Consider the following 25822-nt stretch of genomic DNA (forward strand, 5'->3'; position numbering starts at 1 on the left):
GAAGGGCGATGAGAGTGAAGCAATTTCTTTCTTCAAATGGTTGAATGAACAAAATTAACACTTAAAGTTCACTAAGAACTACAGCAGAGAGGAAGTGAATTTCCTAGACGTAACAATAAAGGTTGATACCAACAAAGGAGAACTCTTTGTTAAACCGTACAGAAAGCCAACTGATCGGAATGCATTATTACATTATACTAGTTTTCACCCGAACCACACACGGGATAACCTGCCCTTTGGGCAGTTTTTGCGGTTGAAAGAGAACAGCACGAACAGAGAAGACTATAGAGAAGGGGCCAATAAATTGAGAATGAATTTATATGAAAGAGGCTACCCTAAAAAACTGGTAAACCGGGCGATGAAGAGGGCTGATAATAATCACCGGGAAGCCTTACTTGAGCAACAACCGGTATTGAAAAGAAAAGATAATGACAAATTGGTGTTTATGAACACGTATAGTAATCTGTCAAATCGGATCAGGAAAATCATATACCGAAACTGGACAATTATGGAGAAAGGAAAAAGCCCACTGGAAAAAACGCTAATAGCTTTCCGAAGAAGTAAGACGGTGAAGGACCAAATAATGAGCAATGACATAACAAAACAACATAAATATCAACCAACACTGACAGAGAGTTGGGGAATGAGAATACTAGAGGGACATGTACCGTGCGGCAGTTGTACGTGCTGCTGTCAAACTAAGAAATCAACTCAAATAGATCTTGGACTGAGAAATGAGTGGAGACAGAAAACACTAACTAACTGCAATTCCAAATTTGTGATATATGTGATATGGTGTCCCTGTAAAAAAATCTATATAGGGAAGACTGAAAGAAAATTAAAACCAGGATAACAGAACATAAGAGTTGCATAAGGAACAGAATTCATTCTGCACTATGGTAGGACATTTCGTTGAAATGATCCATAAGGCAGAAGAATTAAAGTGGTCAGTGGTTTATAAGGTGAAAGAGAGTAAAGATATGAACATCGACAGGAAGAAATTATTAACAAAAGAAAAAGAACTATTTTTTTTAACAAAATGCTGTGAGACGGGTCTCAATGAAAAAATCAAGTGATACAAAATGAAGTTATGCTACCACTTGAACTGGATATAAATTTGCATCAAAATCGTATAGTGTTGTCCAAAAAGCGATTGATGAGGAAATACGATTGAAATTAACGTGTTCAGCTCTGTAGCTGAATACAACATTTACATGTTGAAAAAAACATAGAGAAACATATGTGAAGAACAACTTTGATGGGTCAGGAAATTAGATCCTTATCTATGGTCCAGGAAAGGCAGTACCAAAGAAGAAAGAAATAAATACGGAGTAACAAAGGCAAGAAAAAAGGACCTGTAATTCCGGAACGATGACGTGACGGAATATCATTGGATAGATGGAACCGCGCCTATCTACAACAATGGAGAAAAGAACATGGAAATGGACACAAGCCAGAAGGAGGAACCGACTGTGACGCGGGCAAAAACATCCGGGTATGCGAACAGAGATGACGGAAGTCAGAAGAAGCGAGAGAACGCCGACAGCAACCCGTGAGGCAGATGGATCGCTTACCTTCTTTAGCTAGAAGGTAAGCGAAACATCCGAGACAGCGAATGTAAGACTGTAGGAGGGAGATATAATAGAGCGGAATGTCCCTATTTCTAAAGACATGTCCCGTGAGTTAGCTATAAGAGATATTGGCGCTTAGTACACCAAGAAGCCGTTTAAAGATCACGCGGACGGAATGTTTCAATTTTTAAAGATACACCTTTTGTTTTTGCTTCTATAGATATCGGCACTTAGAACACTAATTAGCTGTGTATAGATCACGTGGGAACCCGGGACGACCGAGGTCGTAACCATTGAAGCAAAACGAGGCATTCATCTCGTACAAAGATCACTGAAGGGTCGGGATTAGCTGGAAACAGCAAACATGGCAGACTCTAACATGGGAAGTCCTAATTAAGGTACATACCCTAGAACTAAGTATAACACTAGATTATGCTTATTATACATAGGATATGTAGTACCAGTTTAACCAGGAGTAATTGCAAGTGACTTTTTCTGTATTGATAGATGTTGCAAAAGGTGAACCCAAAAAGGCAGTACACAAGTGTTGAGAATTAAGAAGCAACTAGAGATAGATACCTGGATGGATGAAAATAAACAACCTGCAGGTAAAAGCCAGAAGGTAAATAGTGTACCATAACAGTAGGGTGAGAGCGTTGGGAAACTAAATAAATTATCAAATGCCCCTTTTTTAAGAACAGGGGAATTTCGGTAAAAAATAGAGAGGGTAGGTCACTAGAAAAACAGTAAACCACCTTATGAAAAGACGTCGTGTCGTGATAATGTCCTTTACCAAGTAGTGCATGTCTAGTACTGAAGAATTGGAAGAATATATTCTCTCATGGTAAATTGTATACCCCGAATGTAGGAATAAGACTGCATAGAAGTTGGGTTAATAATTAAATCCATTCTTCATACACTTGCTTCTCACAGATACCGTCTTGTGGAATTCTGGCCCAGAAATGAAACAGATGTGAACCGAACACATGAGCCTTGACCAAGAAGTATAAAGAATACAAGAAGACCGAATGGTCACTACATAACAGACTGTTGCTATACAAAAATTAACCCCTGAAGAATTTCCTGAAATTATGAGAACTGATAAAGGAAAGAAACATGTTGGGTAGTGTGGATTGTAGAATGAAAGGATGTATGAATGACATAAGTGTGAATGAGTAGAGCACGATTTTTATGGGGAAGTTAGAGTACCCAGTGAAGAAAGGAGAAGATATAAAAAGTAAATGAAAAACTGAAACATGTGTCTTCTACTGATGAACTATCTAATAACAGAGATATGTATTAGAAAATAGAATGTTATGTAGAAGTTGTCTGTGGTCAATGATACCAAAAATAGTGGCAAATGTGTAATAGTTGAACTTAGACAAAAGTGCAAGATGCTGTCTTTGTTGAGATAATTGTGAATGTATTTTTTAGTGGTGTTTTTACTGAGAGTAAATAAATTGATATTTTTGATAAAAAAAAACTGTTTGGAATAAGTATGTTGTAATTTAATGAGGTACACAACATGCAGGACTGAGTTAGAAGAAGGTACTGGAGAAGCAAGGGACCCTTTAAGCATTAGTGTGGTATGTTTAGTGGTTTTGATGTTTTGAGGGTTGTCTTAAAGAGGTCCAGATAAATATTCCCTCTAGACTCTTAAAGTTTTTTCAAAAGGTTGCACGAACTATACCTGAAAGCTATAACAGTCTAGGGCAAACACAGTTGATGGAACTCCAAGGGGAGGCACCACAGGAAGAGAAAAATCTATGGAAACGGTGAGGGTGTTCTTTAAAACCCCTCTGACAGTTTGTGGTGAAAAGACAGCACTGGTAAACCGGTGATGCCTATAGTCCTCTTAAAATTAGCGCTAGAGCAGCTACGTTATCCAGCACATATGACAAAAGAGAATCTAGCGGCAATGCTCGCAGAAGACTGGTTCATACGGAATTTAACCGAGCACATTGCATTTTTTATAGTGAACTGTATAATCTGCCAACAATTCACAGCTGGGCACACATTGAAAGTAATGAGAGGAGTCATCCCCAGGGCAAATGAGCCTTTTCAGCACTTGCACGACGATTACGTCAACATGATTCAAGCATGTAACGGGTACAGATACTTAATTGTTGTGGTGTGTCCATTCTCTAGATGGATAGAGGCAGGTCCATGTACACACCCAGACTCTACCTGTGCGGCCACATTTTTAGTGAGAGAAGTGTTCCGCGGGTGGGGTTTGTATGAAGTCATGAGCTCAGATAATGGAGCTCACTTTGTAAATGAGACATTCGAACAGATTAGCTTACTGCTTGGTATAAAGCACAAGTATTTGTCAGCGTATCATCCACAAGGTAACTGGATCTGTGAGAAGCTCAACAGCTTGTTAAAGGAAAGGATAGCCAAGTTGAAGCGTACTCTAAGAAAGGGATGGTTGCACTGCCTTCCTTTAGCATTGTATGCACTCCAGAACCAACCCGGTTCTGACCATCATCTTATGCCACACGAGATAGCCACAGGAAGAAGACTGCGTACTCCCCTGACACCCCGAGATAGAGCTAGATGTGATGCCAAGTCCACAGGAGATACCTTAGGGTCTGAAATGCAAAATTACCTGAATTGCATGACATCTTGCCTTACTGTAATTTCAGACAAGCTGCAGCGATGACGAAAAGGGTGCAGGGCAGCACGGAACACAGAGGGAGATACTACTACAGGCACAGTTCAAGGACTTTGTGTACCATCCGTTTTCCCTGGAGATACCATCCTTGTAAAGAATCATACGAGGAAAAGGTGGGACGAGCCAGGATTTAACGGTTCCTTTACAGTGGAGGACTGCACTCCTTCTGCAGTGAAACTACAAGGAAGGAGAGCTTGGATTTTTCTGGGCAATATCAAACCCTACATTGGAGAAGGCCCTCTGCCTGTACCCCAACGTGAGGAGACTATGAGCGACGGGGAAGAACCACAGCATGTGCAGACTAGATCCATGACGAAGAAAAAGGACGCATGACCAGCCAGACAAAGACAAAGAACTTTTTTCAAATTGTGGCTTAAAATTGGACACTTCCTCTGACCAAAAAAGGGGATAAGGACATAAACGAAGGACACTCTGTACATCCTAGTTGCAGGGTGAAGAAGAGAATTGCACGTATAAGCCACAACATAGTCTGTTGAACTTGAACTTTGGATCGAGACACATTAAAACTGTGACAAGGAAATAACATGTCAAATTTTGTTCGAGGACACATACATTGGAAGAAAATATAGTATCCAGACTCATTCCACACCGAGACCATATTCTGAATCACTTATGGTGTCCCACAGTAGTGGTAACACAGAAACAACGGTTCTCTAGGAAGGTAGTCATTCATACAAATCAAAAATGCAAAAATAGGGCAAGATGATTGCTCACATTCTATCATAAAGGAAGGGGGCCACCCGGCTCAGCGTATCTCACCCTAAAGAAGAACACCCTGTCCCTGGCAGGAGTGCCTTTCCCTGGGTGGCGCGTGATGTATCACCTATCTAACAGATATAGAGGAGAGAGCTGTCCCTCAATCTTCTATATTAGTGGCAATGTCTAGAGGTAGACAAATGGGATTCAATTCTCGTTAGAAGCTAAAAAAAATGGTGTTCTCCAGAGTGGTATAGCAGTATTTCATAGAACTGTAGATTAGATTCTGTGACTGCTGGGTCTTAGACATAGGTACAACCTGGGAGGCAGGTCAACTGTTTCTATTCTATCCACAGTATAATCATTTAATACAGCCCGTAGGTCACTCTGGTTTAGAGTTTGAAAACAGTACAACTGGAGAACCCATGGTGGGTAATAGACACTTTTTATCAACAGATTTCAGGAACCGCAATGGGGGCCACGTTTGCCCCCAGCCTCGCTAACCTATATGTGGACTGTTTTGAACGCCAACATATCTACCCTGAGACCAATCCCTACCTCACCCAACTAACCGTGTGGCGGCGATATATTGATGATATTTTTGTGATTTTCAAAGGCTCTGAACAAGATGTAGACGCTTTCCATACCTGGTTGAACTCCCTCAACCCCCACCTGAAGTTCACCATGGACAGAGATAGACACAACACCCATTTTCTTGACCTGGCTATCTCAGCAAACAATGGGAATCTCTCCTTGTGCGTATACAAAAAACTACAGACAGAAATTCATTGCTGTGCTATTCTAGCTATCATCACAAAGCACTCAAAGACAATCTCCCTTTTGGGCAATTTCTTCTCTACAGGAGGCTATGTACTCAGTCCACAGTCTACACCTCACAGTCTAAACAACTCCGAAAACAATTGGCCGACAGAGGTTACCCTAGGAGGATTATAAAGGATACCTATAAAAGAGCCAGGAACATACCACGGTCAATCACCCTACAGCAACATACCAAACCCAGACTCCACAACCTTCACAGCTGTCTTCAGCTATTCCCCCTTGCTTAACAAAATCAAACGGGAAGTAAAGAAATGATGGCCCATCCTCAACACGGGCCTTTCCAACATTCCCGTTCGACGTTTCGCCCTCAAGAGACGTTATAACGTGAGAGACAAGGTCGTCAAGACCCTGATACCCAGTACACCCAGGGCGGAGCCTAGCCAGGGCACTCTATGGAACATCGCACCCATTATGGGACATGCACCCTGTGGAAATTGCTCCATGTGCCCCCAGACCTCCAGAACCACAGAAATAGAGATTGGATGGAAAACACCATGGAGACAGAACACCTTCACCAATTGTAACACCAAGGGCATTATCTATATGATCACCTGCCCCTGCAATCTCAGGTACATTGGCATGACTACTAGGTCCAACCGCACACGCATGATCGATCATGCATAAGAACGAACAAGCTCACTGCGCCCCTAGTGTCTCACTTCTCATCCAAAGGACACACTGCAGACCAATTCAAGTGGACCATCCATGAGAAAATCATACCGCCCCGCAGAGGCGGCAACTTTCACAATATGTTGTTCAGGAAAGAGCAGATGTGGATTTTTAGGCTTAATACCTGTTCTGAAGGCCTTAATGAACAAATCCAGTGGCACGAATTAGCTGTACTGCCTTAAATCTTTTTCCACTAATATCTACAGTGCCCAGCATGTAACACCTCTTGGGTCTCAGCATTTTCCCCTTTCCATCCTGCATCCTGCATTTGGGTTCCTTTGCAGCCTACCAGGCCCGTTTTAGTGACTTTATTGCCCCCCCCTCTTCCTCCTTCCCCCCTATCCTTTTCCCAGATTTATTTATCTATTTTTTCCAGTACAGGTAGTAGCTTCTTCCACTACATCTGGGGCAGCACTACACATTCGCCGACGATGACCGTGCTTCTCCCTTGTGTTTAGAGGCGATTGGGCCTCTTTTTCTTTACGCGACGCGGAAGGCAGGTCCGAGCCACACTACCACGTCATATTGACGTCAGCACGTTACATTGACGCAAGCGCGAGCGCGCTCTTCTCTTTATGGACAATTGGCCCTCTTCCACCATACTCGCTCTTTCGGAGCTGTATACTTTGCTACAGCACTAGGCGCGTACGGAAGCTAGCAACAACTACCATTCAGGTATGTTGTTTTCCCAGCCAGATCCTCTCTGACCACTAGTAGATAATCGCTCTCGCTAATCTGCCACATTGTGATCATATTCTCCTAGATGGCCCAGATGCGTGCATGAGTTGCTGATTGCCATTGCTTCCTGTCACCTGAGTGTCTTCTGACATTCTATCGCCTCCTTGCTCCCTGGATGCCCTCCATTAGGTATGGTTCCCTCCATATGTACAGGTGTTTTTTTTCATTCACTATAAAGGCATGGGTCCCCCATCCCTCCACCTGCACAGTGGGCTATCTCCACCCAAGAGTTATGTTTTTTTTCCCCCACCCATACATAGAGGATGTTTATAATATTATTTATATGCATTTACCTTCCACCAGCCCCCACGCATAGACACCAGCAGGTCCTGCCGCACCCGTCTCGGCACCTGTACACACCGGGGCCCTTGGCTCCAGGGTCACTTCAGTTCCCTTTCCCTGCTCCTCTCCCCCCCTCTTCGGCGGAAAAGACCTCTCACAGGTGCCCAGACACCTTCGAATTTACCAACCTAAATCACTTGATTTCTTCTATTTGCACATTCTAATGCATGAAGACCACCTTCACGGTAGCACACATTTATTGTTGCCAGTGGCCCATTTTAACCCCCTTCCCTGTTGTTTCCGTTCCCCCCCCTTTTTTGTCTCCGCGCAGGAGACACCAACACTTCTCTTCAGTTCAGCAATCCTGAACTCCGACAACACAGCTTGTATCATGGTTCACGGTCTTGATGAAGGTGGCTTCAATCATTAACGCCATTGAAACCGGTCGACCCTTTTCGGTCATGAGGGCTCTCATGACCGACCTTTGATCTCTATCACACCAAGAAAGAGACTTTGCTTTCTGGAAATTGTTTGCTTGTGCACACTCAGCACTAACGAGTGAGCAGGTTTTATAAGAGCCAACTTTTAGCCCTGCAGCCCCTTGGGCTGCCTTTTTAGTGTATTACCCAACAATGGGTTCTCCAGTTGTACTGTTTTCAAACTCTAAACCAGAGTGACCTACGGGCTGCATTAAATGATTATACTGTGGATAGAATAGAAACAGTTGACCTGCCTCCCAGGTTTTACCTATGTCTAAGACCCAGCAGTCACAGAATCTAATCTACAGTTCTATGAAATACTGCTATACCACTCTGGAGAACACAATTTATTTAGCTTCTAACGAGAATTGAATCCCTTTGTCTACCTCTAGACATTGCCACTACGATAGAAGATTGAGGGACAGCTCTCTCCTCTATATCTGTTAGATAGGCGATACATCACGTGCCACCCAGGGAAAGGCACTCCTGCCAGGGACAGGGTGTTCATCTTTAGGGTGAGATACTCTGAGCCGGGTGGCCCCCTTCCTTTGTGTTAGAATGTGAGCAATCATCTTGCCCTATTTTTGCATTTTTGATTTGTATGAATGGCTACCTTCCTAGAGAACCGTTGTTTCTGTGTTACCACATGCTTTTTCGTTAACGGTTAAAAGGACGACCACGGCTGTCCGTGCTCTTTAGCTTTCTCAAACTTTCCCTGTTTGTTTCTAGTCCCACAGTAGTGACATCACTAAAGATGTGGTAACATATTTTAATCTAGTGCTATAATCATACCCATCATTGGTGGGGAGACTCACCAGTGTCACTGACTTTCTTCAAGATCCCGAAAATGAAAAGAAAATAAGACGATTACTTACTGTAATTGTGAACAATTTCTCCTACTTCCTGAATACAGCGAGGAGAAGCCAAATGTCCCAAGCAGAGAGGGAAGTAAATGAGCTTGTCAATACATTGTTCTTTCGAATAATTGAAGACTGTCCAAATTTTGCAGGAAGAACAACAGACACACTCACGTTTCTCTGAGATTCAGCGAATACAGAACGTCTGAGCACACTCCTAAATAACATTGTGATCTTAGTTGCACTCCACACAAACGGACAGTGCAGACATTGTTTACATTGAAGTGAAAGCATACAGTCCTGAACATCAGCAAAATGGCACAGATGTCCCTGTCACCAGAAGACAGTAGATTGGCCCATAATGTTCTCTTTCATTTAGTCACTGATTTTCCAGAGCTAGTGGGGAGACCGATCAATGTTGACGTCCTCACATTCATCAGCGACCCAGCCAATATTGCACAAATGGGCATGCTCTTGCATGGAATAGTACTGCAAGTGGAACTCTCTAACCATCAGCAGAACTATCTGAGGAGATTCTAAAAGCTTTCCGCTGAGGAACAGATCGAGAGAGCATTGCCAGAGATTTCCTTTCTTATTTTCCATTAACAAAGGCAACATGTCTTCGGGACTGAAGCAGATCAGGGGCACAGACTGGGAGCTGACATACTTTGAACATGCCCAGTAAAGAGACTTGCTGAATTATCACTTAATTTTGACACTTCCCATATTTTAGTAAAAGAACTGTATCCTGAGATAATAGACAATTCATTATTCACAAGAGGGGGGACAATTGTGTAACACCTGAAACTCACAACAAAGAATCCGAAAGACAATATTGTTTAAAGGAGTATCGTAAGAATTAACATTTTGGCAAATGATCGAGATGGGGATCCAAAACAGCAAACTCGTCCTCCCGCTGGAGGAACGATGTCCCTATTTCTCTGGAAGTAAATGCTGCCGCCTGACATACAGGGGCATAATGTATTTGTGTATTATATTCATCATTGTTTTACTGTCAGTTACGATCAGAACTGCCTTTATCATTGGTGCACAAAGCGTTCCAATTCCAGTGCACCCACCGAATGATGCACGCATGAAGCCTACAAAGGCACCCAGACCTTACATAGTCATTCCCGTCCCTAGAAGATCTGATGGTGGAATGAATGAACTTGAAATGGATTTGATTAGCAATGACACACACACACTTGTGGTAACAAACAAAAAGGAAAGCCGGAGACAGGGTCGGCAAAGCATGAATGTGACAAGATTACAGAGAACCACACACATGCAAACACGGAATGCACACGCAACAGGCCTAGTGTCAATGACTACAGAACCACAATCAGAGAAGAAAAGACTGCATACTATGAGAAACTCCACAAAAGACATTGTGGAAAGACAAGAGGAGTTGGAGAAGAAACAAACAGAAATTACAGTAATAAACACCCCTGAGATGACACTGATGGGGATGAAGACAAACTCAAACAACATCTCACTAGCACAGCTGATAGCAAAATCCATCTGGCCTTCATTAGCCAGATCCAAGAAAAGGCAAGAGGAAATAGAAAGAATTGCCAGACTTTCCTCCACTCAAATGGCACAGATGAGGAGGCCTGCACCATGAACCGGGATACCTGAGAATCCTCCTGCAAGAAAGAGCCATACAGATGCATTCAGGAATGTAGTAATAGCAAACTACATGAAAACCTTAAGAATCAAGAGGAGGATGCACTGAGATGACAATGAACTAAACGATTACCTGGACAGCACAGCACATTTGGGAAACAACATTTGGTACCAGCACATGAAAGAATTTGGAAGACGAAATACAGAAGGGGAATGCTTTGTTTGTACACTCGTACCAAACAGCATGGGGATGTCCAAGATCTTTGTAGCTGTAGAAATTGATGTCCAAACAGCACACTGTCTTTCACACGTAGCCATTTGCAAAACTCGAGGCCAGTTCATGGGCAGTGATGCTTCCCTAATATGGGCAACTGAAACAGCCTATCCCGATGAAGATGATTATGTTCAAGACATTAAGACAAGAAACTGAGCTCATACTAGGAACCATGTAATCCGGTACGAGAAGCCTGGAGTTAAAGGAGCAGAAATCAGATGGGAAGTGAACCCGAAGCTAAATGTCCAAGGAAAAACTCCAGAAGAGGCTCAAAGTTGGAAGAACAGAGGCTAAATGCAGATTTGGGGAACAGTGCTTTCAAGGAGTAGTAATATCTAGAGCCTGGATGGTCACTGGTCGTTACCAAGGCACCATCGACATCGTACAGAATGGATGCAAGCCATTATGGCCAAAGCTTGCAAAACCTTTGACATGGGTCTAAAACAGAGGAGGGCCCTTGCAGATAATGCCACTAGAAAGCCCAAAATTCTGCTTCAGGAATAATGGCACAAGAAAAATGGGAGAGAACCAGAACTGTGGACAAGTTTTTGATGCTCCAGGAAAGGTGCACGGAACTGCAGTAATTATGGATCATTATTGGGCATGTGGATCCAAAGCATACATCAGACTGCCGAAAAACTGGGGCGGTATAAGCACAATAGTGAACGTCCACGTTCCAGCATTGGTGATTCCGAAAAGTGACCTGAACATTGACAGTTTCCCAAAAACATTTGCTGACCTGAGGAAAAGGAAATCTGTGGAATTGCTAACTCAGATGAAGAGAGAGAATTACTTCTCTGCCAAACCAGAAAAAGCCTTTCATGCAATCCCATATGAACATAGGCTGTTCAGCCTCACCTCATCAGTGTTCATAACTATTTTCATGCCAAGATTCCAAGTTGGAACAAACACTAAATGGTTGCAGATAACCAGATGGGAGTTACTGCAGACCATCAACATGACAATAAAAGGATTCAATGCGATTAGGGAAGAGTTAAGAGACATCCAGCTGATGACTCTCCAGAACAGATATGTGCTTGACATGTTCACAGCTATGGGTGGAGGAGTTTGTGCAAAAATCAGAGAATGTTGCACATTTATACCTCTTACGATGAGGAAAATGGAACTTTAACAGAAGCCATAGGTATGCTGACAAAACTGCAGAACCAGATGATTGATGAAACTAACAAAGTGGATGATGACAGCTGGTTTGGATCACTATTCTCATGGGTCCCGCAATGGTTGGCAGATGCATTCAAGTTCCTGGGAGCCCTGCTAGTGATGATATTACTAGGCTTTGTGTTATCAAGATAATAATCTCTCAATGCCAGAAGACTGCAAAAAAAGCCATAGGGATGAAGATCATGATTGATGTCAAGCCAGGATGGAAGCCTAAAGACCTGACTGATCAAGAAATAAGAGACTTTGTGAATGCCAGCATTCAAGCACCAGAGGGATTAACGTTCCTCTACCAAAGGAAACATGGAAACTATGTGGGAAGATGGGTTTACTGCAGCCCAAATGGACAATGTCAACTAATGACATGGAATTAAGTCGAACATGTAAGGACCGCAGGAAGCCTGAAAGAAGTAATAAAGATATGTGCCCTCATTACAACCCAGGTGTTAAGGGGTTAATGGCACCGTAAAAGGTGCCCAATTGATGTCCAAACAGCACACTGTCTTTCACACGTAGCCATTTGCAAAACTCAAGGCCAGTTCATGGGCAGTGATGCTTCCCTAATATGGGCAACTGAAACAGCCTATCCCGATGAAGATGATTATGTTCAAGACATTAAGACAAGAAACTGAGCTCATACTAGGAACCATGTAATCCGGTACGAGAAGCCTGGAGTTAAAGGAGCAGAAATCAGATGGGAAGTGAACCCGAAGCTAAATGTCCAAGGAAAAACTCCAGAAGAGGCTCAAAGTTGGAAGAACAGAGGCTAAATGCAGATTTGGGGAACAGTGCTTTCAAGGAGTAGTAATATCTAGAGCCTGGATGGTCACTGGTCGTTACCAAGGCACCATCGACATCGTACAGAATGGATGCAAGCCATTATGGCCAAAGCTTGCAAAACCTTTGACATGGGTCTAAAACAGAGGAGGACCCTTGCAGATAATGCCACTAGAAAGCCCAAAATTCTGCTTCAGGAATAATGGCACAAGAAAAATGGGAGAGAACCAGAACTGTGGACAAGTTTTTGATGCTCCAGGAAAGGTGCACGGAACTGCAGTAATTATTGATCATTATTGGGCATGTGGATCCAAAGCATACATCAGACTGCCGAAAAACTGGGGCGGTATAAGCACAATAGTGAACGTCCACGTTCCAGCATTGGTGATTCCGAAAAGTGACCTGAACATTGACAGTTTCCCAAAAACATTTGCTGACCTGAGGAAAAGGAAATCTGTGGAACTGCTAACTCAGATGAAGAGACAGAATTACTTCTCTGCCAAACCAGAAAAAGCCTTTCATGCAATCCCATATGAACATAGGCTGTTCAGCCTCACCTCATCAGTGTTCATAACTATTTTCATGCCAAGATTCCAAGTTGGAACAAACACTAAATGGTTGCAGATAACCAGATGGGAGTTAATGCAGACCATCAACATGACAATAAAAGGATTCAATGCGATTAGGGAAGAGTTAAGAGACATCCAGCTGATGACTCTCCAGAACGGATATGTGCTTGACATGTTCACAGCTATGGGTGGAGGAGTTTGTGCAAAAATCAGAGAATGTTGCACATTTATACCTCTTACGATGAGGAAAATGGAACTTTAACAGAAGCCATAGGTATGCTGACAAAACTGCAGAACCAGATGATTGATGAAACTAACAAAGTGGATGATGACAGCTGGTTTGGATCACTATTCTCATGCGTCCCGCAATGGTTGGCAGATGCATTCAAGTTCCTGGAAACCCTGCTAGTGATGATATTACTAGGCTTTGTGTTATCAAGATAATAATCTCTCAATGCCAGAAGACTGCAAAAAAGCCATAGGGATGAAGATCATGATTGATGTCAAGCCAGGATGGAAGCCTAAAGACCTGACTGATGAAGAAATAAGAGACTTTGTGAATGCCAGCATTCAAGCACCAGAGGGATTAACGTTCCTCTACCAAAGGAAACATGGAAACTATGTGGGAAGATGGGTTTACTGCAGCCCAAACGGACAATGTCAACTAATGACATGGAATTAAGTCGAACGTGTAAGGACCGCAGGAAGCCTGAAAGGAGTAATAAAGATATGTGCCCTCATTACAACCCAGGTGTTAAGGGGTTAACGGCACCGTAAAAGGTGGCGGCGCGTTAAACCCTTAATGCCTGATTACGAGGTCCCTTTGCGGGTGGCACTTTAACGCCTGCTTTTAGCAGGCATTAAAAAACCAACCCACAAAGGGACATAGGAGCTAATTACGGCACCGTAATTTACGGTGCCGTAATTAGCGCCTTCCCCAGTCCCATTGAGCCCTATGGGGCAAAAATGAGAATGGGGAAGGGCCATGGCGGCATGGGGAATTACCGCCCGCCAACCTCGGAATGGGGCGCTAATTCCCCATTCCGCCATGGCGGAGTCGGTAAGTTGCCGGCATGGACCATGGTGCTAATAGCACCATGGTCCATCGCCTGGGTCGTAATGAGGGCCCTGGACTCCAAAGAGACACTTCTTCAAACCATTATGTATAGATCCAGAAGATGAAGAAGGAATGAACCCAGGCGATGGAGTGAAGATGAATACAGTAGAACCGAGTAAGATTAATCCAAAGACGGAAGTGAAAGTGGTCAATGAATCGCCCAGAGGGGGGAGTGTAGAGGAGGTCCCAAATAAAGCCTGCACTCCAATCGTCTATTTTGAAGTACCAGTAACGTTCACACCAAAATATGTGACGGATGATGAGCAAATAAACCAGCAGAGAACCGCAGTAGGGCTCTGCCCAGTGCCTATCAGATGAACAGCCCCTATTGAAGTACCAATACCAAGAAAACCATGGACAGTAAGCTATCCATTAAGAAAACCCTACCAACAAATGAAACAAAATGAAGATTGCCTAAGTACAGTCCAGGAAGAAACCAAAAAGGTCTTAATGGAAGAGGAATGGTAACATCACAAGGACCCGGACTGACTTGCAGATAGAAGAACTGACGACTTGAGAATGATGCAAAGAGACGAAACGCCATGAATAAGGATATCGTGAACCTAAAGTGAAAGGACGATTTTGAAATGCAAAGAAGTTTAAAGCTGTAAGCAAGATAAAGACATTCAACCAGTTTACACCTGTAAATATGCTTGGAACTGCAAGAAAGCTAAGAAAACAGTGGACCTTGCTATGCTTAGTAGAAGAATACTGCGGCAAGCGCCATTATACATAATCTACCTCAAAATGAAGCACAGTATTATAAGAGTATTTATACTTTGCACAAGAAGCAGAATCAACCCAGGTTATTAAAGGCCAAATGAGAAAGATTCATATTTAGCAAAACGAGAAGAGATGCCTGAAACGAAACTCGGTAGAGGCAACTCGTGCAGGGAAAGCCAAGGTCATACTAATAAAAGAGGTGAACAGTAGCTACATCTAACTGAAACTGAGAACAGAATATCCTGCCTCTAAAAGCTTGAGATAAGAAGACAAAGGCAGGTGGCGGGCTAAATGAGAATCAAATACACAAATTGAGAGAAAAGAGACACATTTACGGTGTAGGAATCACGTGACCAGCCGAGCAAGAAGAAGCGAGGGTTCACACCTATGCTTGGCACCTGACCTGGTGGAGATATCAAAACTTTTCCAGTCCAGACAGAAGCTGCAGTTGTTAGGCCAACCACAGTGAGCTAATTGACACATGGCTACTAAAGTGATGATTGATTGTAACCATAATCGGAGGAAGGCCGGGTAACTAAGGAGCACCTCGCACCTGGCTGACCATTCTGCGTGCTGCTAAGCGAAGTGGAAAAGTATGCATGGGGTTGGTGCCAACCCAATCACAATGGACCAAATAATCTAGGGTCCTATAGTTAGTAGAACCAATGGGATGTCGTACTTTTAGTGATGTCTACAGTAGTCATTTTTGAAGGAAGGGCTTAGATGCCCACCTGACAGTGTTTACCCAATCCCTTCACTCCTTTACCATGTACAGATATAGTACCTATAGTAAAGTTACCTCTTCCTAACCAATAGAATTGCATGTTAACTTTTGAGTGTTACACGTCAATGATGACGATTTTTTTGTATAAATGTTATAACTTGTATGAAGTTCGTTTGAGTTGAAGCGAGAAGGACGATTGCATCACTGCTGATATCCATAACTCCCCGTTTTCTGTACTTGTCATTAAATGGACTCCCTTTTCCAAACGATTGAGTTGTCCTTATTGATTGGTGTTGGAGTAATGAATCTGCACCCCCATCCATCTCAAGGGTGCAGCTATCTCGTCTTAAAGTACTTCTGAGCAAACCTCGGCTCTATGGGCTGGCCGGGGGTCTCGGAGTACAGCTTGTTATCATTGCCCCTTCCATAGCATATTTTGACAATTTCTTCTGCACCAACTTCGCCTCTTCCTGCTTCCTTTCCTTGTGCTTCTTTCTCGCCTTTTCTTGCATTAATCTACAATAGTGTACACTAGTGAGTTGAATTTCGGACCATGGTTTAGCCTCCATTCCCACTAACATCTTGAGTTGTTTTTGCACCTGCTCAGGTAACCCTTGACATAATATATGATAAAACAACCCCACTGTTTTATCCCACGGTTCACACGTTTCAAGTCGCCATTTCTCTTGAACAGCCTACATATACTGTAGGGGGCCTTTGTCTTCCCCCATTTTGCGTGACATAATCGTGCTAATGTCCAAAGTATATGGGTACTGCTACCTTAGAGCATGCCACACAGCCCCTTGGCAGTTGTTAAATGGCGAGCCATTGTGTGCCATATTCTGTGCGGTTACTCCTGGGTAGCTGGCCCTTTTCCATACATTGTGCGCATCCTCCCCTAAAATTTCTGAAAATATGCTTTTCATGTCACCCACCGCTAAGGTCATCCCTGCTGTCAATCATTCTATCTCATAGATCCATTTCCCAGCTCCTGCGGTCAACAAAGGTTACTTACACCTTGTCCCCCTCCCTTCTCTAGTAGTGGGTATTGCGCCAGTCCTGCCTTTCAACCCTGTCTCTGCGTGTCTTTAGTGGCAGTGAACTCTATCGCCAATTCTCCCTTCCTTCATGCTTGGGAATCTCTAATCCTTTGCATATCTGGGGTAATGCTATGTGATATATCCCTAAAATGCTGTGATCTTTCCACCTTGTCCTCCCTTAGTCCGTCTATGCCCTTCTCATTTCCCCACACGTGTCTTGGTCCGGGCTCTTCCCTTAAGAATGATGGAAGGACCGCCCTACCATCCTCGTCCTCACTCCCCACTAATTCATCATCGGACCATGTATCTCCATCAGTATTGTTAAAGTTCTCCTGGAAGGAGCTGCTCCACTTCCAACTTCCTCGTCTTTTTTTATTTCCACTTGCTTTTCCCTCTCTACTTCTGCCCTCCTTCTTGCTATGTATTCAAGCGCTCTCTGTCTCCGCACTTCCTACTTCTCACGCTCTTGCGCTACTGCCTTCTGTCTCTTCCTGTGTGCCCTTTTGCTGTATTCCTTCTCCTCTTTCTCTCATCCCTCCACTTCTTCCATTACCGTTGGCCATTCTCTCTCTTCATCAACATCGTTGCCCCCCACCCAGGATAGAGCCTCCTGTCTCTCCTGCTACCTACCTATATAGTTTAAGCAATATTCGTCTGCCTACCCACTTATTTGGAACTATATGCTGCAGTCCCTCCATTCTTCTCCTTGTCTGCATGTCATACTTTTTTATGCGTTCCAGAATTTTGCTGCGCTCCTTGCCCTCGCTGCCTGTGCTTTGGGCACCCCTAGTCACTTGTCCAGTCTCATCTTGCCCCTCCCTCCTACTTTATGCTGGGGGTGCAAATGGGGGATTGGTATACCCTGCCGTCGCTCTTAATTCCTTTGCTGGCTACAATCCCTGGTCCCTGCTGTTGCACCTTCGCTTTCACATTCAGGAGGAGTGGGAGGAGTAAGGGCTGAGGGCTTATCGCTGCTGGCCTCCTGTTTGCTCAGAATCCAGTCATGCTGCCCACATCCCCCCCATCATCTTGAAACATTTTCCACAGCTCAAATATATCCATTCGCTTGCTCAGTGTTTTCGCCTTGTAAACCTTATTTATATGCGTGTGAATTGGTTGCTGCACACATTTGTAGAAGCGCCTTCCTTTTGGCCATGGCTTAGGCAGTTTACCCTCTGTGCCTTGTGTCCATTCCGCGCTATATTTAAAGATCTTGTCCTTGCATTGAAGGGACCTGGACATGTGCTATAGGGGTGTCTCCCCCATGGTTTTACTGGAATACATTACTTCAATACTTACTTGACCCCAAGTCGGGGTTTTCGACACTTCCACTGTTATCAGACAAATCACACTGTTTTACCTTAACACCAAATGTTTAAATAGCTCTCTGAACCACAAAAATCACCAGCCTTTCTGGCTTTACACCACTGCCCTGGGAGTGCTCCGTGCACCACCCCTCTACAATTCTCTGCCTCCAAAGGCACAACCACCACTCCAAAGGCAAACCCTTCCACGCACAACCCCAAAACACGACAACTCCTTAAATCCTCAACTGTCGGTTACAACTACTAAAAATGAAAAACATTCCGCACCCCTCGTGCATCCCAAGTCCTATACGCAAACCTGATTGGTGACGTCACCTCTACAATACAGGAAAGAGAGAAAAGAAAATCAGCGACACCCACCCCTTCACTGAGTTTATCACAATACTTTTCAACTGCACCTACACTCCAACAAGGACAAACAACATATATCCACAGCCATCGTCCTGCCTCCTAACAGGGAATACAATATTTCACGTGTTCAATCTGTGCCTACAGCGTCGCCTTGCATATAAAATGTCTCAGAGAGACTTAACCATAAAAACATCTGCCGCGATTCAAGCTAGTTTCACTTGATATGCCCTATACACGGAGATATCGCCATCCATGACTCGAGCTACAATGCCCAACCCACAGGAAGTTTATTATTTACATAACTTCTGTCATCCGTACCCTTGAGCCAATCATCTAGGCCAACTGCCGAAACTGGTCACCCCAAGATCGAATGTTCCCTAACCACAAACAATTAACATCCACCTCTGCATCTCATCACCCCCGAAATATTCAACACCACCTAACACCCAACATCTGGTTACACCTTCCCCTATTTACTGTATGGCTGATTCTATACTTACACACCATGATCGGCTGACGTAGCTCGGGCACTGGCTCTCCCTCAAGCTGCCACTCTGCCTTTATGATCTGCTGGGCATCTCATGGACAGCGGGCAGGAACTTCTACCTCTTCACGGTGTGCACCTCCTGTGTGTCTCTCGATCTCTCTGGGTCACCTCACAGCCCTCCAGGCATTGCGACGGCACAAGATGGCTCTGTGCTGATCAAACGTACTTTGTAATAGTATAAAGAGGACCGGGGTGTTCGCATCAAAAATACAACATGTTAGCAGAGTACCTGGGGCCGATCCGGAACCTTCCCCCGGCAATAATGGAAAACTCAGCGATGGGGCAAATAAACTGTTGTTTTTATTCTCCAATAGACAGGGATCATACAGGAAACAACAAAGTCTCAGGCAATCTCACCATCTGAGTCTGTGTCACCCGGTTTTGTATCATGGTGACATGGAAACATTAACACCATCCGCAAAACCCTAAGGGGCATCACCATTTCACCATTGGGCAGCTTGGGTGGTATTACCTATATAAGTCCCATATGTTAGTTGTCATATTGGTTGACCATGTCAGGTGGCTTCCCAAACATCCCAGAAAATGATCTATTACTTAGTTGCCAGGTCGCACAATGACCATTGGTCCATGCAACATTCTACACCACTTCATGATCTGAGTCTCTGGATTGGCTGGAGCAGGTTCCCCCAGTCCTGGGGCCCTGTTCTGTACACAGGGCTTGGTGTACCTTTTCAATGTAATGGGAAAGATTATGGGGGTAATTCATAGATTTCAGTGCACAGGCAGCGCACACGAGCAGCGCGGAGAGGGAGCATGCGCCACCGTGTGCCAGCCATGTGCGCTAAACAGCATTCTGGCGCACCGCATATTCATGGAATTTCCAAGCCATTTTGAGCGCTGGTGCAGCGAACATCCCGCAGCGCCAGTTACGCCCCCAAGAATGCCCCTTGCACAAGGAAACGCCTTTGAAATCCCCAATGCAGCGCAAAGGGCTGCGCTAACCCTGGACCAGTTTACAGGGCCGCAGCACTGTAATTGCATGAAAATACTACACGTACCCCGCTCACAGCAGCCAAAATGCATGAAAATGTACTCGCGCACCCCTCGGAATACGTGTACCCTGCTTGCGCCAGGTAAATTGCGTTGAAAAATGTACCCTCTGTGGTGTGGGTGGTCTATGGGGCATGCCCAGGGTGGATGGCTTGCCTGTGGGTGTATTTCGGGGGTGCACGGGAAGTCTCACATGTGATAGGCCTTGGGTGAGCGGGGTACGTGTATTTGGGGGGTATGTGTGGAGTTTCACACGCGATAGGCCTTGGGTGAGCAGGGTACGTGTATTTGGGAGGTACGTGTGGAGTTTCACACGCGATAGGCCTTGGGCGAGCGGGGTATGTGTATTTTGGGGGTGCACAGGAAGTTTCCCACGCAATAGGCCTTGGCCGAGTGGGGCACGTGCATTACAGAGGTGCGCATGAAGTTTCACACGCGATAGGCCTTGGCCGAGCGGGGTACGTGTATTTCGGGGGTGCGTTGGAAGTTTTACATGCAATTTGGCATTGTGGCCCCTCCCGGGTGTGCCCTTTCCCCCTTCCCATGCCCTGCAGGCAGCCCACATGGCACCATGCACTTGCGAGTGCACTTGTGAGCCCCGACTCCTGTCCAAATCCAGCGACCCACCTACCATTGACGGGCATCTGCCAGCAGGCCCCAACTCATGTCCCCCAAAATTGACGGGTACCTGCCAGCATGGCCCCGATTCATGTCCCCCACCCATGACGGGCACCTGCCAGCAGGCCCCGACTCATGTCCCCCACCCAACCACCCACCCACCATTGACGGGCACCTGCCAGCAGGCCCCGACTCATGTCCCCCACTCATGACGGGCACCTGCCAGCAGGCCCCGACTCATGTCGCCCCACCGAGAAATCCAAAAGCAAAATACCAACCCACCCACCATTGACGGGCATAGCAGAACTATTTACAAATGCAGCGGGTAGTCCAACGGCTCACTTGTTGATATTCCGGGCCAGGGCATCATTGAACTCCTCTTCAACGTCCCGGAGGCGGGCCTCTTCCCTCGCCGCAAGGTCTCGCAGGGATCCAGCCATGGCCTCCTCCAACTCCCTGCGAGTTGCCTCGAAGCACTCAGCCCGTCTCAACATCCTGCACATGGAGTTCTCTGCCCTGACAATAGTGATCCGTGCCTCTTCCGCCCGCCGCCGCTCTGCATCGATTTGCTGGCCCAACCGCTGCCACACACAAGACACTCCCAATCCAGGGTCCTCCTGCCCTCCGGCCAATGCCTGCCCCTCTGATGTTGATGGCCCCGAGCCATCATCGCTCCCATCTTGAGCCTGCTGCTGCCGTGCATGTGCCCTGCCTGTTGATGCCTGCACGTCCTCCTCCTGCTGGGGTCCAGTTGATATGGTGGCCAACCCTGCTGGACCTCCGACTCCAGACTGTGGCAGGGATGTGTCCTCCACCAGCCTGGCCGCTGGGTCAGGGGCAGCTCCACAGGGTGACCAGGTGATACTTGGCCAGGAAGATGGCACGGAGGACGACTGGCGCATAGGGGGTTCAGTTGAGGATGGGGTCGGTAGAAGGTCCAGCACACGGAGGAACCCAACACTGGTGACCCGTCCTAGTAGGTCGACGCAGTCAACGAGGCATCCAAAATAACGTGCAGTGTCCTCACAAGAACCCTGCACGTCATCCCGAATGCCACGTTGACGCAACACCACCCCAGCCAGGACAGGCTCAACATGGTCCCGGATTGCCACGTCCACAGGGAGAGGAAGGCCAGTTGTTGTTTGCGCATCCCCTCGCTGAAAACAGGTCTGGACGAAGGCATCCCTGCTGGTGCGGGATGATGCAGTCACAGGATCAGGGACAGGATTACACACAGGCACCTCCGCGGCCGCCTGTGCTCCCTCCTGTCCCTGCCCCTGGACTGCACCACTAGCACCAGTGGAATCCCCCCTCCAGACCCCGTGTGTGGGCCTTCCACGGCCCCCTCCTCAACCAAACCCCCCACCTGGATGACTCCGTGCCATCTTCCTCCATAGACCCCTGTGGGGTCTCAGCTGCCCCTTCTGCTGCCGAGGAGTCCACCTCTGACCTCTGCCTCTTAGACTTACCCGCTGCAGCTGCGGCCGTGGACACGGCACCAGACTCCTCACTCCCTGACGAGATGACAACATGGGAGGGGAGCTGGGCCTTGCGTCTCCGGCTGGTGGTGGGATCCCTGCCACTGTGCTCCACAGCCCCGTCTCTGCGCTCTTCATCAGTTGACACTGCAGACAGGGAGAGACAGAACACAGGCATCAGGGCAATGTACAATGGTCTGATACACACATGACAGTTGCACATGAGTGGCAGTGTCAAACTTCACACATGGCATCACACTCCCCAACACACATATCGTTTGAACCCGCACACATGCACAAATTAATAGGAATGTTGCAGCAGGCAGCACCATCCATACACATACAACAGTATGAGCATCCGAAGGTTAGCCTGACGTCACATGCAGCATGGGAAGTGCCGAACACATGCACACACGCCACCAGACATACATGCATCTGTACATCTCCAACACATGTTGCAGTCAAATCATCAGCATCCATGTCACATCTGCCAATCAGCCTCCTACATGTCGGAGTCACATGCATCCATGGGGTATCACAGTGGCACACATGTCAAATACACACACATGCACATGTACATTGTGCACATACATGAAGGTGGAACCAGCATCCATGTGTCACACCACAACCATGCCACAGTACATACACAGAAATGTATACATGTGTGCACCTACACATGCATTTGGCCATCATGCATTTGAACACATACACCATTGATGTGCCTCACACATGACTAGACTCACATTCTGCTGGCTCATGTCCCTGTACATACACATCCATACATGGGCCTTTCAAGACATATGTCCATCCTGCACACTCCTGCCACACCTCAACATGCACTGCGTCCAATCAGTATGCATGGTCACTTACCGCTCAACTCCGGACGGGTCTGCCTCTGAAGGACCTGGGGGTGGAGCGCTGGGTATATGTGTTCCAGGACCCTCATCTGGATGTTGGTAAGGCGGACCTGGCACCCCTCTGCATGCTTTGCCTTCAAGAGGCGCCGGGCCTTGCTGAGGGTCCTGGACCTGAAGTCCTCCCAGTGCTTCTGGACATGTTGCATGTTGCGGGCTGCCACCCCCTCCACGTTGATGGCAGCCATGATGTCCTTCCAGATCCTCTTCCGTTCTTCATTGTCGGCGCGTGAACTTCCGTAGAGGTCATCATAATGCACAAGGACTTGCTCCACCAGGATACCAACTTCTGCGGCACTGAAGCTGGTAGCGTTCTGCCTCTCTGGCTGGGGGTTGCCAGTGGTCTCCGATGGTGTTCCCCCCGAGGCAGGTGTGGGTGGGCAACTGGGTCCTGGTGCTGGAATGTGGAGCAATGTAACTTCAGTCGGGAGTCTTCTGTACTGGCAGGGGTGGTCACAGCAACTGGACCCCTGCAGATGGCTGACGTGCAGGCACCAAATAGCAGGGCAGCTGGCCAGCCGACAGGCAGGCAGCAGCGGAGGGCAGGTGAGAGCGTGCTCGGGGCTCTGTGGGACAGGAAAATGGGCTTCTGGGCAGGAGCGTGGTCTTCCATGTGTTGTCGCGTGGCCAGCTTGATACGGAGTGAATTGGCACGTGAAAAAATAGCACATCAGCATGTAATTCGAGGAAAGGGCCTTAGTGCATAAGCGCGTCTGTGACATAAAGCGCGCGGGCTTTTCCCTCCACACGGGTGCATGTTGATTGTACACATGCAAAAACTGCACTTCTGAGTGTCACTGCGTGTAATTGGAGGAAAGGCCCTTATCGCGTACACGCCTAAGTGATGTTGCATGTGTGGGCTGGGTTAAAATGTATGCGTAGGACGCCATATTATTGTACGTGCTTTTTGTGGAGAGCGAACGGGTGATTATTGTACTTCTTGTCAGTTCACACGCGATTACTTCACAACGGTTCCAGTTTGTACTCCTTGTATACTCAGACAGCGTTCAATTCTTCTTTTGGCAGGGGTGTTGCCAACGCTCAAACGTGCGTCTTTTTCACGTTCTTTTTCCAGGCAAACGGTGAGTCGCGCATGTATTTTTCACCTGTGGTTGCCCCTGTGTGTCGCGTACCCATTCAGAGGTCATTGTAGCCTGCGTGTACCACGCATACGCTTATTTTTGTGTTTCTGGGTGCCACAGCGTAGTGCGAGTTCTTTATTGCACATGGGCTACCAGGGGTCACATGCACGTTCAATTTTGTTTTTGGGGTGCCTGAGCGTTGTGTGGCCCGTTATCTTCCCTCAGGGGTCACAGACAGCCTTGCTAGAGCACTAGGGTACGTATTCCATCTAGTACCCTGCCCCTTTAACCCCAATTGCCCAGGACAATTCTTTACTGCACCTCCCATTCGCACAAGAACATCAGTGCCATGGTTGGGAGGCGACCAAGTGGTAAGGGAGGCAAAGGTGGCCGACCTCCAAGAGGTGACCGCAGTAGGGGACGTGGCCAGGATGTGCAGGATGGCCCAAGAGGCCAGTGTGTGGATGACCAATCAGGGACACCTATACCCCCCCAATGGGTCAGGAGATGCAGCTGACACCATCCCAGCTCAGGCCTTGTTAACCCGGCCCATATTGTCAACCGAACTGGCACAGGATGACTCCCTGGCTGACCTCCGTGTCTCCAAGTCAAAGCCACGTGTGGCGGTGAAATTTGCTGTCACCAGCCCACGTGGATCTGGGGCAGCAATGTCATCTGCTGCCCCAAGTAGCCAGGGTGAGGAGGCTGCAGCGGCAGCTGCAGCTCAATTCACCCCAGCTCCGAGTCACCCAGCTGGGACAGTGTTCGTCCAAGTCCATCACACAGAGGTTGGTCCTGCCAACATCACCCAGCAGCCAATGCCTGCAGTGAGACCTTTGGTCATCATGCCTTTGGCTACTTCCAGTGCCCAGTCCACCTCTGCTTCAGCCCCTACCAACCAGAGCGGCGTAAACCACTCAGGGTCCGCACCATTTCTCAAGAGGAAGAAGGGTGCTCTTGCGGTACAGGCTGGGACCCCAGACACGGCTCCCCCCTACGGCACGTCAAGGAAGCCTAGTTTTAATGATGTGGAACTAGGCGCACTTGTGGGCTACGTGTTGGCCCATGGCCACAAAATGCTTGTGACTGCAGGGTGCAAGACTAGAACTGCTCAACGTAGGGCCCACTGGCAATGCATCGCGGACCAGATTAGTTCGCTTGGATTTGTGAGGTGCACAGCTGATGATTGCTCTAAGCGGTGGAATGACCTCAAACACAGAGCAAAGAACAAGCTGGCTTCCAATCATGCCTCTACTCTGGTGACTGGCAGTGGGTCTCCACCAGAGGAGGAAGTACTCACAGAACATGAGTCAATTGCTGGAGGCTTCATCACAGAGGATCAGATCCAAGGCGTGGGAGACCTACCAGATCTTGAGGCAATGTCCGGTGAGTGGCCATGCATGTGTGTGCAAACCATGTGTATGTTGCTTCGGTGATGTGTCCTGATTGAGTGCCAGGTGAGGCTGTGTAGTCATGACTGCTATGGGTCACCCATGTAGTACCCCCAAACCATCCCCCGGCCTTGGGTTTGGGTTTTGCAGTATCCCTTCTGACCGCAGTTGACAATTTGCACCTGATTACTGCACTTGCCCTTCAACTGCCATCATACCACAACATTGTTCATACGGTTTTCCTGTTCA

This window comes from Ambystoma mexicanum, chromosome 1p (genome assembly GCF_040938575.1).
Source record: "Ambystoma mexicanum isolate Mex_15411 chromosome 1p, UKY_AmexF1_1, whole genome shotgun sequence".
In the NCBI taxonomy this organism is placed as follows: domain Eukaryota; kingdom Metazoa; phylum Chordata; class Amphibia; order Caudata; family Ambystomatidae; genus Ambystoma; species Ambystoma mexicanum.